The sequence below is a fragment of the Phocoena sinus genome, chromosome 6 (genome assembly GCF_008692025.1).
Source record: "Phocoena sinus isolate mPhoSin1 chromosome 6, mPhoSin1.pri, whole genome shotgun sequence".
Taxonomy (NCBI): Eukaryota; Metazoa; Chordata; class Mammalia; order Artiodactyla; family Phocoenidae; genus Phocoena; species Phocoena sinus.
In genome coordinates this window covers 31,995,638-32,013,221 of record NC_045768.1, presented here as the reverse complement: position 1 = coordinate 32,013,221, position 17,584 = coordinate 31,995,638, and the positions used below count along the sequence as shown (strand labels likewise).

General features: G+C 36.8%; 1 protein-coding gene across 4 annotated transcripts in view; it reads left to right on the top strand.

The window, feature by feature from the left end:
* The window catches only part of INVS (inversin), a 139,088-nt gene that overhangs the window by 34,382 nt on the left and 87,122 nt on the right, over positions 1 to 17,584 (top strand). The window contains exon 1 of one of the 4 annotated variants that reach the window (XM_032634575.1): positions 16,488 to 16,492. The exons of the other annotated variants lie outside the window; for them this stretch is intronic. The gene's annotated coding sequence lies outside the window, so the exon portion shown is untranslated. Of the gene's footprint in view, positions 1 to 16,487; positions 16,493 to 17,584 lie in introns of those variants that run through there. 4 annotated transcript variants of the gene reach the window in all.

The following is a 17,584-nucleotide window of genomic DNA, read 5'->3' as shown; positions in this document are numbered from 1 at the left end:
CTCATTTTGGATCATCCCTTCCACAAATTTTATTTTAAAACTATGGGCAAAATTTAAAAACAACTACCTGGAGCAACTGAAGAGTAAACAGATGCAGGCAGAAATTGGAGAGGAATAAATTCTTGAAATAAGAGAAGATAAGGATGACATTGCATGGGTTTCCACTTTTATCACAGGGCCTAGTCAGTTCTTCAAGGAGAAGGAAAATTGAATAGAAGTCTGCACTGTTACTTGTGAGGAATCAGAGGATAACATTTGGGGCAATGGCTCCAAGTCAAGAAAGATATTGCAGAATAAAAATACCCCAAATTCTACATATAAACTCCCGAAATCTCTGGCTGACCCCTTACCAAAACGTACATGGGGAAAACTTCAGGTACCCAAGCTAAGGCTAAAGTAACTCATCAGAGATTTTAGCTGCTGCCTGCCTATGCAGGAGAAACAGTTTGGAGTTTGAGTTCAGTCAAGTTTACTGCCTACTTAAAAAGAAAAAAAAAAATCAGTACAGGCATACCTTGAAGATAATGCAGGTTCAATATCAGACCACTGCAATAAAGTGAATATCATAATAAAGCAAGTCACATGAATTATTTGGTTTTCCAGTGCATATAAAAGTTATGTTTACACTATACTGTAGTCTAAGTGTGCAATAGCATTATATCTTAAAAATGTACATACCTTAATTAAAAAATAATTTAGTGCTGAAAAATGCTAACCATCATCTGACAACACAGGATTGCCACAAACCTTCAATTTTTAAAAAAATGCAACATCTGCTAAGCACAATAAAGTGAAGTGCAATAAAATAAGTTATGTCTATAATCTTTAATGTAACATACAGAATCCAAAGTCTTATTTACAGTGTTGAAAATATTATCCAAAATTACTAGATATGTGGACAAATGAGGAACTGTGATCCATAATCAAGAGAAAAGGAAATCTTGGAAAACAACCCAAGATGATCGAGATGTTGTAATTAGCAGACGAGGATTTTAAAGCAGCTATTTTAACTCTGCTCAAGGATGCAAAGAAAAATATGCTTATAATGAATAAACACATAGAAAGTATCACAGAAAGGGCTTCCCTGGTGGCGCAGTGGTTGGGAGTCCGCCTGCCGATGCAGGGGGCGTGGGTTTGTGCCCCGGTCCGGGAGGATCCCGCGTGCCGTGAAGCAGCTAGGCCCGTGGGCCGTGGCCGCTGGACCTGCGCGTCCGGAGCCTGTGCTCTGCAGCGGGAGAGACCGCGGCAGTGAGAGTCCCGCGTACCGCAAAAAAAAAAAAAAAAAGAAAGAAAGTATCACAGAAAGTAGAAGCTGTAAAAAAATAACTAAACGGAAATTCTAGAACTGAAAAATGTAATATATAAATATTTTATTGGAAGAACTTATCAGTAGATCGGAGATAACAAGAGTCAGAGGATTTGAAGATAGATCTATATAAATTGTGCAACCATAAACATGAGAGGAATGTATTAAGAAAAAAATGGTGTCTCACTGCCTTGCGGGACAATATTGAAAGATCTAACATATTTGTAATGAGATTATCAGAAGGTGAGGAGAGAAGAAATGGGGCAGAAAAATAATTGAGAAAACGGTGACCAAAACTTGCCCAAACTTGGTGAAAAACATATATGTAAAGATTCAAGAGGCAAGTGAACCCCAAAAAGATAAATACACAGAAAACCTTACCTAGAAATACCATAGTCAAACTACTGAAAACCAAAGATAAAGAGAAAATCTTGAAAGCAGCCAGAGAAAAAGGCACAACCCAATACGGTAAACCATGAATACCAATGACAGCATATTTCCCAGAAACAACAGACACAAGAAGACAGTAGAGTGATAGCCTTAAAATGCTTGGGGAAAGAAAACTATCAACCTAGAACTCTTATGTAATAAAACTGTCTTTCCATATTAAAATTAAAATAAGGACAAACAAAAAATAAGAGAATTTATCTCAAACAAACCTGCATTTTAAGAAATACTAAAGGAGTTTCTTCAGGCTGAAAGGAAATGACACCAGATGGAAACTTATAGTATTCCTGCTGTACCATCTACTGTTAAAGCCAAATTTTATGGCAGCTGGCACAGGAGAAAATGGTTATAAGGTCTGGTTCCAGTATCATAAAACAAGGTAAAGAAGAGTTGATTTAGAGTTGTAAGGCAGATAATTGATAACTGCTACACTGATTGAGGAAATTTATTTTGATTCTAGTTTGCTGAGAATGTATACCAAGAATGAGTGTTGAATATTATCAAATGCCTTTCCCTCATATTTTTGTTCATTATGACCATTTTTTTCTGGTAAGCTGTTATAATAGCCTCTATTATTTTTTATTGAAATATATATTTGATTTACAATGTTGTATTAATTTCTGCTGTATAGCAAAGTGATTCAGTTTTATATACATATACATTGTTTTTTTATATTCTTTTCCATTATGGTTTATCATAGGATATTGAACATAGTTCTCTGTGCTATCCAGTAAGACCTTGTTTATCCATTCTATATATAATAGCTTACATCTGCTAACCATAACCTCCCACTCCATCTCTCCCCCAACACTCTCCCCCTTGGCAACCGCAAGTCTGTTCTCTATGTCTGTGAGTCTGTTTCTATTTTGTAGTTAGGTTCGTATGATATTTTAGATTTCACATATGAGTGATATATGATATTTGCCTTTCTCTTTCTGACTTACTTCACTTAGTATGATAATCTCTAGTTGTATCCATGTTGCTGTAAATGGCATATTTAGTTCTTTTTTATGGCTGAGTAGTATTCCATTGTATATATTTACCACATCCTCTTTATCCGTTCATCTGTTGATGGACATTTACGTTGTTTCCATGTCTTGGCTATTGTGAATAGTGCTGCTATGAACATAAGGGTGCATGTATCTTTTTGAATTAGAGTTTTGTCTGGGTATTAGCCCAGTAGTGGGATTGCTGGGTCATATGGTAATTCTATTTTTAGTTTTCTGAGGAACCTCCGTACTGTTCTCCATAGTGGCTGTACCAACTTACATTCCCACCAACAGTGTAAGAGAGTTCCCTTTTCTTCAGATCCTCTCCAGCATTTGTTATTTGTAGAGTTTTTAAAGATGGCCATTCTGACCGGTGTGAGGTGTACCTTACTGTAGTTTTGATTTGCATTTCTCTAATAATTAGAGATGTTGAGCATCTTTTCATGTGCCTGTTGCCCATTTGTGTTTCTTCTTTAGAGAAATGTCTATTTAGGTCTTCTGCCTAAATAGAAATGTCTATTTAGGTCTTTTTCAATTGAGTTGTTTGTTTTTTGTTGTGGAGTTGTATGAGCTGTTTTTATGTTTTGGAAATTAAGCCCTTGTTGGTCGTGTCATTTGCAAATGTTTTCTCCCATTCTGTAGGTTGTCTTTTTGTTTTGTTTATGCTTTTCTTTGCTGTGCAAAAGCTTGTAGGTTTGATTAGGTCCCATTTGTTTATTTTTGTTTTTATTTCTATTGCCTTGGGAGACTGACCTAAGAAAACATTGGTACAATTTATGTCAGAGAATGTTTTGCCTATGATCTCTTCTAGGAGGTTTATGGTGTCATGTCTTATGTTCAAGTCATTAAGCCGTTTTGAGTTTATCTTTGTGTATGGTGAGACTGTGTATTCTAACTTCACTGATTTACATGTGGCTATCCAACTTTCCCAACACCGCTTGCTGAAGAGACTGTCTTTTTCCCATTGTGTATTCTTGCCTCCTTTGTGAAGATTAATTGACCATAGGTGTGTAGGTTTATTTCTGGGCTTTCTATTCTGTTCCATTGATCCACATGTCTGTTTTTGTTCCATTACCACACTGTTTTGTACAATAGCTGCTCTAAAGTCCTTGTGTGTTAATTCCAACATCTTGGTCATCTTGAGGCCTATTTATATTTGGGTTTTTTTCCCCCTATTTTTCTGTTTCTTTGCATTTGTAGTCATTTTTTATTGCATACTCAGAATTTCAGTTGGTACAGTATGGGGACTCTTCATTCTGTTGTCTTCCACTTAAGAGTGTTGATTTTTTATTTTATCAGGTAGTTAAAACTGGCTAATTACACTGAGCTTATTGATTGTTTTAGTTTTTTCTCATAGTCTTTAGTTGAATCTCTTAGACCTGACCCATAGTCCTGGTATATAATCTATGCTTTTAAGGCATGGCTCTTCTGAGATTTCAGTGAAAAGCCTGAAATGTGTACCAAACCCTCTAACTAGGTGAGACTAAAACTCCAAATTCTGTCTCCTCTCTGTTGGATAGTAGCTGAAATCTCTGATCAACTTTTTCAACCTTTAGTTTCTGCAGACTTCTTGGAGTTTCTACATGCATTTGCAATTCAGCGGTCAGCCAAGGATTTTCAGAGAGTGCATATGTATATCTGAGGTTTCCCCACTTTGGCTCTTTTCCATCTCTGTTATTCCATCATTCTAATCCAGTCCACCATAATTTAATGTCTAAAAAATCTAAAGTAGCCTATCAGTATTCCTCTTCAAACCATTCTCCATGTTGCAGACAGCTTTTATTCATTCATTTACTCATTTGTCAAATAGTTGATGAGCACACACTCAAAAGACAATATAGGGCTTCCCTGGTGGCGCAGTGGTTGAGAGTCCACCTGCCGATGCAGGGGACACGGGTTCGTGCCCCAGTCTGGGAGGATCCCACATGCCGCGGAGCGGCTGGGCCCGTGAGCCATGGCCGCTGAGCCTGCGTGTCCGGAGCCTGTGCTCCGCAACGGGAGAGGCCACAACAGTGAGAGGCCCGCGTACCGGGAAAAAAACAAAAACAAAAAAAAACAGACAATATAGTCAAGCAGTTACCCTATTACAGCCGTTAGGTTGGCTTGCCACATAGATTCATCAGGTAAAGAGACTGTAAGACCAAATTTATTTAGGTAGTTTGTTATTCGTGATACAGCAGGCAGCATTGATTCTCCTTGCCCTCAAGTCCTATAGTGGTAATGCAGAAGGAAGTCCAGGTAGATGCTGCACAGGCAGTGGGACTGTGTCACATTTGAGGAAACTTGAGCTTAGAAGTCTTACCTCAGGAACATGAGCACACCTGCCCAACCAAGAACAAACCAAACTTACCTTAGGTTGAGCTTTGAGAGTGATTTCAGAGATAACAGAAATGTGTCTGTCTGTTCCCCTAAGCCCTTTTATCCTTCTCCTTTCCATCTGCAAAGGAAAAAAGAAATCTCAACCACATGCTAATTATAGGCTTAAATTTCCACAATAGATTTTAAATCTTTTACCCCACAACAAGATATAAGGCTGAAAATTAGAATTATCTTGGAAGTTTTGGACTTATACTCTTTTACACTAAATTGGAAAGGTGTGGTCTGCAAAGGCAGTATGTTTACAATTAGCAACTTATTACTACTTTGAACAACTATCCAAAGGAATTGGGTTAGTTTTGATTGGAGAAGGAAGAAATTAGAGATATATGTCATGATGCTAGCTACAAGGGCCTTATACCCAAGATAAGGAGAATGGGCTTATACTTGAAGAGGGTATTTTTTTACAAGACAGTGTCGGTATACCAGGTGTCCCCCATAAGAAAGTCAGCCTGTAAGGGCTTCTCAGGTGGGAAGCTTTTCTGCAGCGTTCCGGTTTCTGGTGTTCTTCCTCCTAGGTACTGAAAGGCAGTTATTATAGCAGCTTTTTTCCCCTGACTTCCTGATGCAGCTACAGACTTGCATTGAACTTAATACTGTAGTCACAATGGTAGCTTTGCATTGTTCAAGGAGTCAGTCCTTGAAGCCTAGTTAGAATCCTTCTGATTATTTTATAAGCATGTAAAATCCCTGTATTAAAAATTCTTCCTGTGTAAAATGGCAAAAATAGCTGTTTCCTGTACTGAATATCCCTAATACGTGGAGGGATTGAAATTTCAGGTGGGCCTTAATGAAATGGTTAAACTTAGACAAGGATTGGGAATGGGGGATAGAACTTCAGGTAGAGGGAATAGAGTGAGCAAAGATTGAACCACAGAAATGGCCATAACATTTTTTTTTGTAACATTGAGGAAGTTGATTATAGAAGAAAATGAGACATGAATTAGTTTTCTATTATACAAATATCTTTCTTTCCTGTCTAATCCTAATTCTCTTCTTTCTCTTTTCCTATTCCACTTTCTTTCTTTCTTTTTTCCCCATCTTTTCTTTCCCTGTTTTACTTGTCTATAGCGTAAACTTTTCAGTGTCATACAGTAGCATCCACAGACATTGCTTACTTATTTTGGTGGCCTTCAGAATTAAAGTTGCTGCATGTCCAAAGTTTGTCCTTTCCATTGAATATTCCACTGTTAGGTCAGCAGAGTCATTCTTGAGCTTGGCTGTATTACTGAGCAGACTTATTAATAAATTTAGTCTCCTTGGACTAACTAGATTTATTATGGGCTACCAGAAATCCTCTTCAGATGTGCATGACTGCCCTTGGAAGCTCTGAGCTTTACAGCCCTGTTTACTGCCATCTCTTCTAACCAAAGCAGTATCTCTTATCCATTGGCAGAGTAGAGTTAAGGATGTGATTGGGAGTTTGAGCATGAAAGTAATGTGATGGGCTTGAAGAGGGTGAATGCAAGGCATGCTGCAGGTAATAAGATAGGTATTTCACCATAGCTCTAGGCAAATTCTATCTCCTAAGGTACAAAACATAAAGTCCAATATACACTTGATGTTTAGCATCTTAGCATTTGGTGAGCCATTGTGAAGGACATATTCCTTATTTCTGATAAAGTAGGTTGAAAGGAGACTTAATTGGGAATGATCTCTGCTTCAAGTATTTTGGGGGTTTTGGGGTAATTTTTTTGAATTTTGTTTCCTGCCACGTTCCTGGCATTTATTCTCGATGTTTTATATTACCCATTACCCAGTAGCTTGATTTTTATTGTTGATAACTATAGTCTCAAGTAACTTTCTCCTTGGATTTGTGAGTTTTTTTTCCTCCAAGCATATTTCCCAAGTTTATTCTATCCAAGAAAAATGAGGGTAGTTATTAAGCTGCTGTATGTTTCTTATTTTAAAAAACAATAAAAGTTATGAAAGCTTAAAAGAACCTTGAAAATCATTATCTACAGCATTTCACAAATCTTCTTCCTTAGGACAGTAGTCTTATGAAATGTGTGAAAAATGGATCCCATGGTCAAATAAGTTCGGGAAATACTGCATGCTCTTTCTTAGAAATTCACAATGCATATTAGCATCTTAAAGGCTCTGAAAAGCCATACAGTAAAGAAACCTGTGTATTTTTTTTAATCCAGGATTTTTTCATAATCGTTTGATTTCAGCACTTTTTTTTTTTTTTTCGGTACGCAGGCCTCTCACTGTTGTGGCCTCTCCCGTTGTGGAGCACAGGCTCCGGACACGCAGACTCAGCAGCCATGGCTCACGGGCCCAGCCGCTCCGCGGCATGTGGGATCTTCCCGGACTGGGGCACGAACCCATGTCCCCTGCATCGGCAGGCGGACTCTCAACCACTGCGCCACCAGGGAAGCCCTCAGCACTTTTTTTTTTAAAGCATAAACTAATAGCATCTTAAGGAACTGGTCAAACACTTTGGTAAATACTAGTTTATAACTTAATCGAATATCTTTATTTCACAGTTGAAGAAACTGGGGCCCAGAAAATTGTCTTACCCATCACATCTAAAAACAATGCCTTACATCCACAAAGTAGATAATAAATAATGATATGCTCATGTTTAGGTGAGTAGTTAGAGCCAGGACCAAAACCCAGATGTCCTGACTTATATCTCATAGCATTTAATAATGATAATGCATTTAAACTTATATTTGCTACTATTTAAGCTGGTGATAAATAAAAAAGATTTTACATTGCTGTAAAATGTGACATGCTAGCTAAGAAGGAAAACTAAAGAGTGAAGTAGTTTACTGATATTTTAAATAGTTTTCCTGTCTCTTTAGTCTATAACAATGTCAAATGTTGGTCCCTTGAAATTGGTTAGAACACTCTGGGTTTTGAAAAAAACAGTTCAAGTCTGTCTAAAGGCATCTGAAAGGGGAATTTTCTGAAGCATTTTCTATCCCCATGATTCTCACAAAATTCTCCAATTCATTCTAGTCTAGAAAATAATAGATCTTCCCTTAAAGAACTGCTAATCCCGTATATGTGGAATCTAGAAAAATGGTACAGATAAACCGGCTTGCAAGGCAGAAATAGAGACACAGATGTAGAGAACAAACATACGGACACCAAGGGGGGAAAGCGGGGGTGGGGGGGGGTGGGATGAACTGGGAGATTGGGATTGGCATGTGTATACTAATATGTATAAAATAGATAATAAGAACCTGCTGTATAAAAAATAAATAAGTGAACTTTTTTTAAAAAGTGCTAATCCCATGGTGATCACAAAAGATAGATTTTCCCACCTCTGATCAGGTTTCTTCTTTTATTTTGCTGTATATTTTTAGCATGCTTGATAGTTTATCCCCAAGATGTTTCTTTTTTCATAAAATATTGTACAATATATAAGAAACGCTCTTGGAATTTTTATTTTTCAGGACTCCATTTTGGCATAATATTTTTTAGTCATTACCATACTTAGGTAAGTCATATCTCACTATCACCAAAGAAGATATCTTAGAATTAAATTCTTGAATTGCGCTTGACCTTACTGATTGGCAGTCAATTTAAATTAGATATTATCTCCCATCATCTTAAAACAGATTATCTCTTAGGAATGCTTCCATTTGTGGAGAAAGAAACTGTAACAATAGGAAAGGGATGTGGGGTGAAGAAAAATGCCTGTATCGTTTGTTTTAGCATCAAAAAAATCTGTGAATAGCTTTTATTGCTGGAAATAAATGGATATGATGAATGGTATGGGGGTTCACATTAGTATCAGAAGTTTTTATGGGCGCTCTGCTAGTTACTTGATGCAGACCTGTATATTGTGCTGTGTTTTCTCAACTGCCTTTGTAAACACCATAGCCTTAATAGATCATTTTGAAAGAAGCTACCATCCTGCCACATCCATTGGTAGCCTTCTTTCAGGTTTCTGACATATCCTTAATCTGATGCTCAGCCTTGTCATTTGGATCAATAGTAAACCAGATAAGATGTCTTCTACTTGCAAGGCTATGACTATAAAAGGTATTTGAAAAATAAATTCACTTTTTATGTCCATGCCACAAACCTGGGGAGTACTAATTTGTCATTTGTCTCTCCATCTGTCTGTAAACAGTCAGTTAAATTGGTTATTGATGAGAATAAGGTGAATTTTACTTGAAACAAGAGTAATATAGAAATAAACTTCATAGTAAATTTCTTAGATTCCTACAAAAAGGTGACATCTCTTTTTTTTAAGAGGTGGCATATCTTAACTTTAATCTCTATTTCAGAATGAGCAATTTGTTCTATATTGTTTTCTATTCCAAATCAATAATAATAATAATCAATTATAATTACATTATACTTTACAAAGCACTTTTATATACATTATCTTATCTTCATAACCTCTATAACATAATACTCACTTTATAATTTGTAATGCATTTGTTATTCATTCAAAAATATTTATCTAGTACCTACTACATATAAGGCACTATGCTAGGCACTTCAGATTCTGCATACAAAAAAAAAATGTTGGTGATAATAGAAGAGGTTAGAATTGTAACATTTTAGTGTTAGAAGGAATCCCAAGAATCATCTCCCAACTTATCATTTTTCAGGAAACTAAATCGCAGCCAGTTTGTGAATCATGGTCAGCCAACTATTTAGTGGCATTATTTTTTTTTCTGTTATATGATATAAACTGATAATCTTTCTAATGTCAACCCATAATTTAATCTTTTTGAATCTGTGTTTCTTAATCCATGAAGTGACAATAATTCTGGCTTTCACAACAGGGATATTGTGAATATTGATGAAGGCATGATTATGGAACATTTCAAAATTTAAATGCCCATCTGAGGGTAAGAAACATTCCCCATAAATAAGAGACAGAGAGTATATCCAAATGTAAACCATGGTTTCCCGAGGTTTGTGAGATGCAGGCTGCTCATTGTTTTCTTCTTTATATTTTTCTTTATTCTTGAAATTTCTTTAATGAATATCTTATTACTTTTATAATAAAATTTTTTTCCTCTTTTTCCTCTAACTTTATATTTTGGCATAATTTCAGATTTACAGAAAAGTTGTGAGAATACTGTAAAGAATTCTCATATACCCTTCACCCAAATTCCCCAGATGTGCACATTTAACCAGATATGCTTTATCCTTCTCTCTCAGTATATGTGAGTGTGAGACATTGTCTCCTGAACCATCTGGAGTAAGCTGTAGACATGATACTCCTTTGCCCTCAAATCTTTAGTGCATATTTCCGATAAACAAGGACATTCTCTTAAATAACCATAGTTCAATTACCAAAATCAGGCAATTAACATAAATACTATTATCTAATCCACAAATCTTATTTAGATTTTGCCAATTGTCCCAATAATATCATCTATGTAAAAGAAAATCCAGGATCAGGCATTTTATTCAATTATTATGTCTTTTTAGTTTTCATTAATCTGCAACAGTTCCTCAGTCTTGTACGTGTGTGTGTGTGTGTGTGTGTGTGTGTGCACATGTGACATTACATTCTAAGTGTACAGACCAATTATATTGTCTTTCATTTTGGATTTGTCTGATGTTTCCTCATAATCTAGGTTATGCATTTTTGGTACGAATACCACAGGAATGATGTTTTGTTCTTCTTAGTGCATCATATCAGAAAGCACATGATGTTATTTGTCCCATGATTGGTGATGTTAACTTTGATCATTTGGATAAAGTGCTATCTACCAGGTTGCTCCACTGCAACCTTACTTTTTTTCCTTTGTGATTAATAAGTATTTTGTGGAGAGCTAATTTGAAACTATGTAAATATCCTATTATTCCTCAAGCTTTCACCCACAAGTATTAGCATCCTCCGGCCACTCCACCTGAGTCAGTTAATATTATGATGGCTGCCAATGGTAAAAGTTTTTTTTTTTTTTTTTTGTAAAAGTTATTTTTAATCAATCACTGCTTATTCTAGATATGAAATTAGATGAATGGTCTGATGGAAATTGTAAAAATCATCTCTCACATTAAATAAAAAAGCTAAAAAAGAATGGAAGAGATTGTACCAAAAGCTTGTGTTAGACTTAGGATAATGGAATTATAGGTGATCTTTTTTCTTATTTTCCCAATTTTCAATAATTTTCCAATATATATGAAATGTATAATTCATAATTTTTGAATCCCTTTCTAAAATGTATATTTGTTTATATCTAATTGGTCCACAAAGAGCTTGAGGGAGACACTAAAATGTTGATTTAAGAGTTGTGATGTGCTTGAACTTAGAAGAACTGTTAAACTAGAATTAAAACATAGCTGTGGCAAACAGACACCTACCTACCCTGGGATAAGTTACCAAATGGCACAACTAAAATAACCTTTGATCTGCAACTCTTTCTTCCCCACTCTAACCACTACTAGCATTATTTTTTACTGACTCAGTTGCCTCTTACTTAGTTTCAGAGAGAAAAGGTCCCAGAACAGTGAAGGAAAGGTGAGGAACAGTACAGAGTTCAGGGATGGATTTGTAGATGGAGGTGGTTTGTGATATGATTTTTTGAAGATGGCTAGATTTGAGACTAGAAGATACATGTTTGAATTCAAGCATCGCTATCCATTGTGAGGACTTCGGCTACCGTTTTGAAAATGGGTAATGGTTACCCAGTCAGATAACTACTTAGTGCTCAGCATTTAATGAAAACCTTTAATGCATACCCTGAATGAGGTTCGCTAAGGATTTCTGAGTTTAATTGAACTTATTTACACACTTATCTGTCATTTGTCTTTTTCACTATCTAAGAAATCACATCCATAGTGTGGAACTGAAGTAGAGAAGGCAACAGATGGATTCGATCAGTTGTTTGCAACAGTTTCCCCAAAGGCACATATCTAAGCCAAGTAGATGAACTGATTTTTTTTAAACTGCATGTTAGGATCAATAAAACTAAGGTACACTGTTGAAAAACTAAAGATGGAGCCTACTGCAAGACTTGGGGTGCTTCAAAGGAACCGGGTGTTAAACAAGATTTGTTTGGATTTAGTTTCTGAACTTAATGTTGAAACATGATTTTTTAAAGTAACTACTTGCAGTGCAACTCAGAAGACTGGTCAGTGTCAGTGAGGAGAACAGACCAGGCAGATTATAATGTTCATCAAGCAATGAGAACACTAGGAGCAAATACTTTCTTTCTTTCTTCTTTTTGTATCTGAAACAACAAATATGGTCAAATAAAAAATGTTTTGTTTACAAGGACTACTTTTATGATGAGAGGAGAACCATAATGGTATCTGAGAAAGAAACCAATATTTATTAAGCCCTTGCTGTGAACTGGTCACTGTGGGTTTTGGGGTGTTGTTTTTTTTTTTCTTTTTTACCAGTGGGAAATCTGGGGCTTTGAGAAATAACATGCTCACAGTTAATACAGCCAATGAAGTACCCAGATCTGACTGGTTCCAAAATACATTCTCATTTAATTACACCATGCTGCCTCCCCATGGGTAGCATTTCTGGCTCCCCTAAAGCTTGAACTTCATTATGCTAGGAGAAGGAATTTTTGTATCTGGAAAAAGGAAATAGACTCAAAAACTATTACGCTGTGCTTAGGAAAAATGAAAATTATTAGAAATTTAGGTTATTATTGAGGCAGCTAGAATAAAAAACACTTAGTTTTGAAGTAGCTATAAAAACTGGATCATCTGCTTCTTAGAATCATAAAGTCAAAGAACATTAAGCTGGGTAAGCCTTTAGATCATAATCCAACCTCCTTATTTTTTTCATGTGGGAAGAAACTGAGGCTGGGAGAAAATCAATAATTTGCCTTTATATGTGAGGTTGAGCTGGCTGAGACCCTCTCATGTCACTGCCTTACTTAAATTCTTCAGTACTGCTTCAGAAACCCTAAGGAAAAAGTGCAAACTCCTTAGTCTGGCACATTTCATCCTCTAGTCCTTGCTTACCTTTTTGGCTTCAGCTTCATGTGTCTCCCTTTCTACTCTATTTAAAGCTTTTATTCTAATCACCTCTTCCTCACCCTCATTCTCCATGCACAGTGCCCTTGCACACTCACTTCCCACTTAAGTTGGCTTTAAATACAGCTCAGGCACTGTTTTCTTCAAGAAGCCTTTACTGACCCCTCAAGGCTGGGTGAGGTACCCCTCTTTAGAGTTCTTACCACTGTCCTTACGTAGGGCTGATCTCATTCATTGTATTACAACAGTGAGCAACACTTGCAAATGGCTTCACCATGTGTTACGGCCAGAGTGAGTGATAGTGTGGGATTAACTGCACCATGTAATAAGTGAATATGAGAGACTTGCTACATACAACTTAACTAATGTTGCCTTCAGAATTTCTCCATAGGAGGAGCTTATGGGGACAAATTGATCGGAAGGGGTGGGAATAAGACTCAAAGCTATCTTTGTATAGCACTTCGCATAAAATTCGGAAAATATCCAGTGTTCCTATCAAAGAAATGGGGAGGAGAGAAAATATGGAGACATGGAGAGATGCTAAAGTATTGGTGATCCCAAATCAAGATCCAGCTCAACTGCCATGTCCTTCATGGGGTCTTTCCTGTTCTAACATTTCCCCTCCCCATAAAGGGCTGAAAGTACATCCTCATCCAACCTGCCTGGTCTATTTTGTATTTTTTATGCACTTGCCCCTCCTTGCTTGTACTACATCATAGTGTATAATGAGCATACATCTCTATTTTAATTATTTTTAAAGCTTCCAAAACCCTTAGCATAGTGTCTGATTCAGGGTAATTACATAATAAGTAACTGTTGAATGTGGAATGAATTATTGAATTAGGTCAGCACATCTCAATCTTAATACCATTTTCGAATCACCTACAGAGCATTTAGGAAATATTAATTCCAAAGCCTCAGAAATTCTTCTTTTTTTGAATTATTATTTTTTAATGCAGCAGGTTCTTATTAGTTATCTATTTTATACATATCTGTGTGTATATGTCAATCCCAATCTCCCAATTCATCACACCACCACCAGCACCACCCCCCGCCCCTGCTTCCCCCCTTGGTGTCCTTACATTTGTTCTCTACATCTGTGTCTCTATTTCTGCCTTGCAAACCGGTTCATCTGTACCATTTTTCTAGATTCCACATATATGCATTAATATATGATATTTGTTTTTCTCCTCATTTACTTCACTCTGTATGACAGTCTCTGGGTCCATCCACGTCTATGCACATGACCCAATTTTGTTCCTTTTTATGGCTCAGTAATATTCCATTGTATATATATACACACCACATCTTCTTTATCTATTTGTCTGTCAGTGGGCATTTAGGTTGCTTCCATGACCTGGCTATTGCAAATAGTGCTGCAGTGAACATTGGAGTGCATGTGGCTTTTTTTTTTTTTTTTGCGGTACGCAGGCCTCTCACCGCTGCGGCCTCCCCCGCTGCGGAGCACAGGCTCCGGACGCGCAGGCCCAGCGGCCACGGCTCACGGGCCCAGCCGCTCCGCGGCACGCGGGATCCCCCGGGACCGGGGCACGAACCCGCGTCCCCTGCATCGGCAGGCAGACTCCCAACCACTGCGCCACCAGGGAAGCCCCTTGGAGTGCATGTGGCTTTTTGAATTATGGTTTTCTCTGGATATATGCCCAGTAGTGGGATTGCTGGGTCATATGGTAATTCTATTTTTAGTTTTTTAAGGAAGCTCCATACCGTTCTCTTTAGTGGCTGTATCAATTTACATTCCCACCAACAGTGCAGGAGGGTTCCCTTTTCTCCACACCCTCCTCCAGCATTTATTGTTTGTAGATTTTCTGATGATGCCCATTCTAACTGCTGTGAGTTGATACCTCATTGTAGTTTTGATTTGCACTTCTCTAATAATTAGTGATGTTGAGCAGCTTTTCATGTGCCTCTTGGCCATCTGTGTGTCTTCTTTGGAGAAATATCTATTTAAGTCTTCTGCCCATTTTTGGATTGGGTTGTTTGTTCTTTTTAATATTGAGGTGCATGAGCTGTTTACATATTTTGGAGATTAATCCTTTGTCAGTTGCCTCATTTGCAAATATTTTCCCCCATTCTGAGGGTTGTCTTTTTGTCTTGTTTATAGTTTCCTTTGCTGTGCAAAAGATTTTAAGTTTCATTAGGCCCCATTTGTTTATTTTTGTTTTTATTTCCATTACTCTAGGAGGTGGGTCAAAAAAGATCTTGCTGCAATTTATGTCAAATAGTGTTCTTCCTATGTTTTCCTCTAAGAGCTTTATAGTGTCTGGCCTTACATTTAGGTCTTTAATTCATTTTGAGTTTATTTTTGTGTATGGTGTTAGGGAGTGTTCTAATTTCATTTTTTTACATGTAGCTGTCCAGTTGACCCAGCACCACTTATTGAAGAGGCTGTCTTTTCTCCATTGTATATCCTTGCCTCCTTTGTCATAGATTAGTTGACCATAGGTGCATGGGTTTATCTCTGGGCTTTCTCTCCTGTTCCATTTATCTGTATTTCTGTTTTTGTGTCAGTACCATATTGTCTTGATTACTGTAGCTTTGTAGTATAGTCTGAAGTCAGGGAGTCTGACTCCTCCAGCTCCATTTTTTTCCCTCAAGATTGCTTTGGCTATTCAGGGTCTTTTCTGTTTCCATACAAGTTGTGAATTTTTTTGTTCTAGTTCTGTGAAAAATGCCATTGGTAGTTTGATAGGGATTGCATTGAATCTGTAGATTGCTTTGGGTAGTATAGTCATTTTCACAATATTGATTCTTCCAATCCAAGAAGATGGTATATCTCTCCATCTGTTTGTGTCATCTTTGATTTCTTTCATCAGTGTCTTATAGTTTTCTGAGTACAGGTCTTTTACCTCCTTAGGTAGGTTTATCCCTAGGTATTTTATTCTTTTTGTTGCAGCAGTGAATGGGATTGTTTCCTTAATTTATTTTTCTGATCTTTCATTGTTAGTGTATAGGAATACAAGAGATTTCTCTGCATTAATTTTGTATCCTGCAGCTTTACCAAATTCATTTATTAGCTCTAGTAGTTTTCTGGTGCCAAAGCCTCAGAAATTCTGACTTCATTGATCTAGGATGAAACAGGCATTCTTTTTTTGGTAGTTTTTGTTGTTTGTTTTTTTTAAGTTCTTCAGGGTTGAGAACTCTGTTATTAGATTCTTTGTTTAAACAATGATTCTCAAAGTGTGAACTCCTGGACCTATCAGCACCAGTGTCTCCCAGAAACTTGTTTGAAATGTAGATTCTGGGACCCCACACCAGAGTTAGTGAATGAAAAACTCTGAGGGAAGTCCTCAGCAGACTGTGTTTTCCAGCTCTCCAGAGATCCTGATGCATGCTAGAGTTTGAGAACTACTGATTTAAGATGAAATAAATGTTTTCCTATAAATAAAATGTCAAACTATGAGAAACAAAATACATTTTATAATCAGCCCAAAAGGTTTTGCCAACTCAAAGCACCACTCTGAATAAATGAGGGTAGCTCACAAGCACAAGAGAATTGTACTTGTGGAAATAAGCATCACGGCGTTTTATAACTTTTAATATTTTTTGTATGAAATCCTCTCCACTGAAGGGACTAATTTTCATAATAATCTTTAAAAAAATAGTCTATGTCAGGCAGGAAAAGCACATGAAAAATCCAGCACTGGGTAAGGAAGCCTCAGAGTCAAGGATATATTTTCATAGTTTCTTTTCTTAGAGAAAAGTCTGTCTACTTTTTTTTGACAGTAACATTTTCTCGTTCTGTTGTGCTGTTTGACTATGTGCCACTTGATAGTTCTGTCTATTCCTATGGAAACCAAGTTAGTAGATGGAGCCAAGGCTTGGAGGAGGCATTGAGGAGAAATATTAGAAGAGTTCAGCCACAGAGCAAATAAAGATGTTGCCTTTCCTTCAGTCAAATCCTCTCTGAGAGCCAGAATCTGTTTCAAGCCAGAGGGATGTTCTTGGCTGATGTATTGTCTAGCTGCTCTGCCAGATGGATGAACATCTTAAACTTGAAAAGCAACAAATAGAGCTCCATTCTGCCTTTGAAGTACCATTCTTAACCTTTGCTTAGAGAATTGTCAAATAGCTTTTTAAAAACATTTTTTTCAGATTTGCATAAGATGACAGGTTAGTGATGTGGTTACCATCATAATTGTTGAGTAATTAGAAATTTTAGCTGTAAAACACAGTATTTAGGCTTGAAATCAGAAATTTAAGAAAAGAAAGAGAATGTCTGTGATTGGGAAAAGCAATGCGGATTTGATTTCATTTCTATAGCTCAGTAATTCATGTCATTCAAAAATGGTTTTTGTAACTGTTTCCTGTAAAGATTCGCATTAAATTTAAAAAAAGAAGAAGAAGAAAAAAAAAAAGCAGGAAACCAGAGTAGAATGAGACAACTAAATCAACTGGGATCAAAGAATGATCCAAGCAGACAAGAATAATGAGGAAAGGCCCATCCTTTTTCCAATCCACTTATACTCTATATTTGATATGGTAGTAGTATCTCATGGTCTAGGTAAAAGAACAGTATGGATTGCAT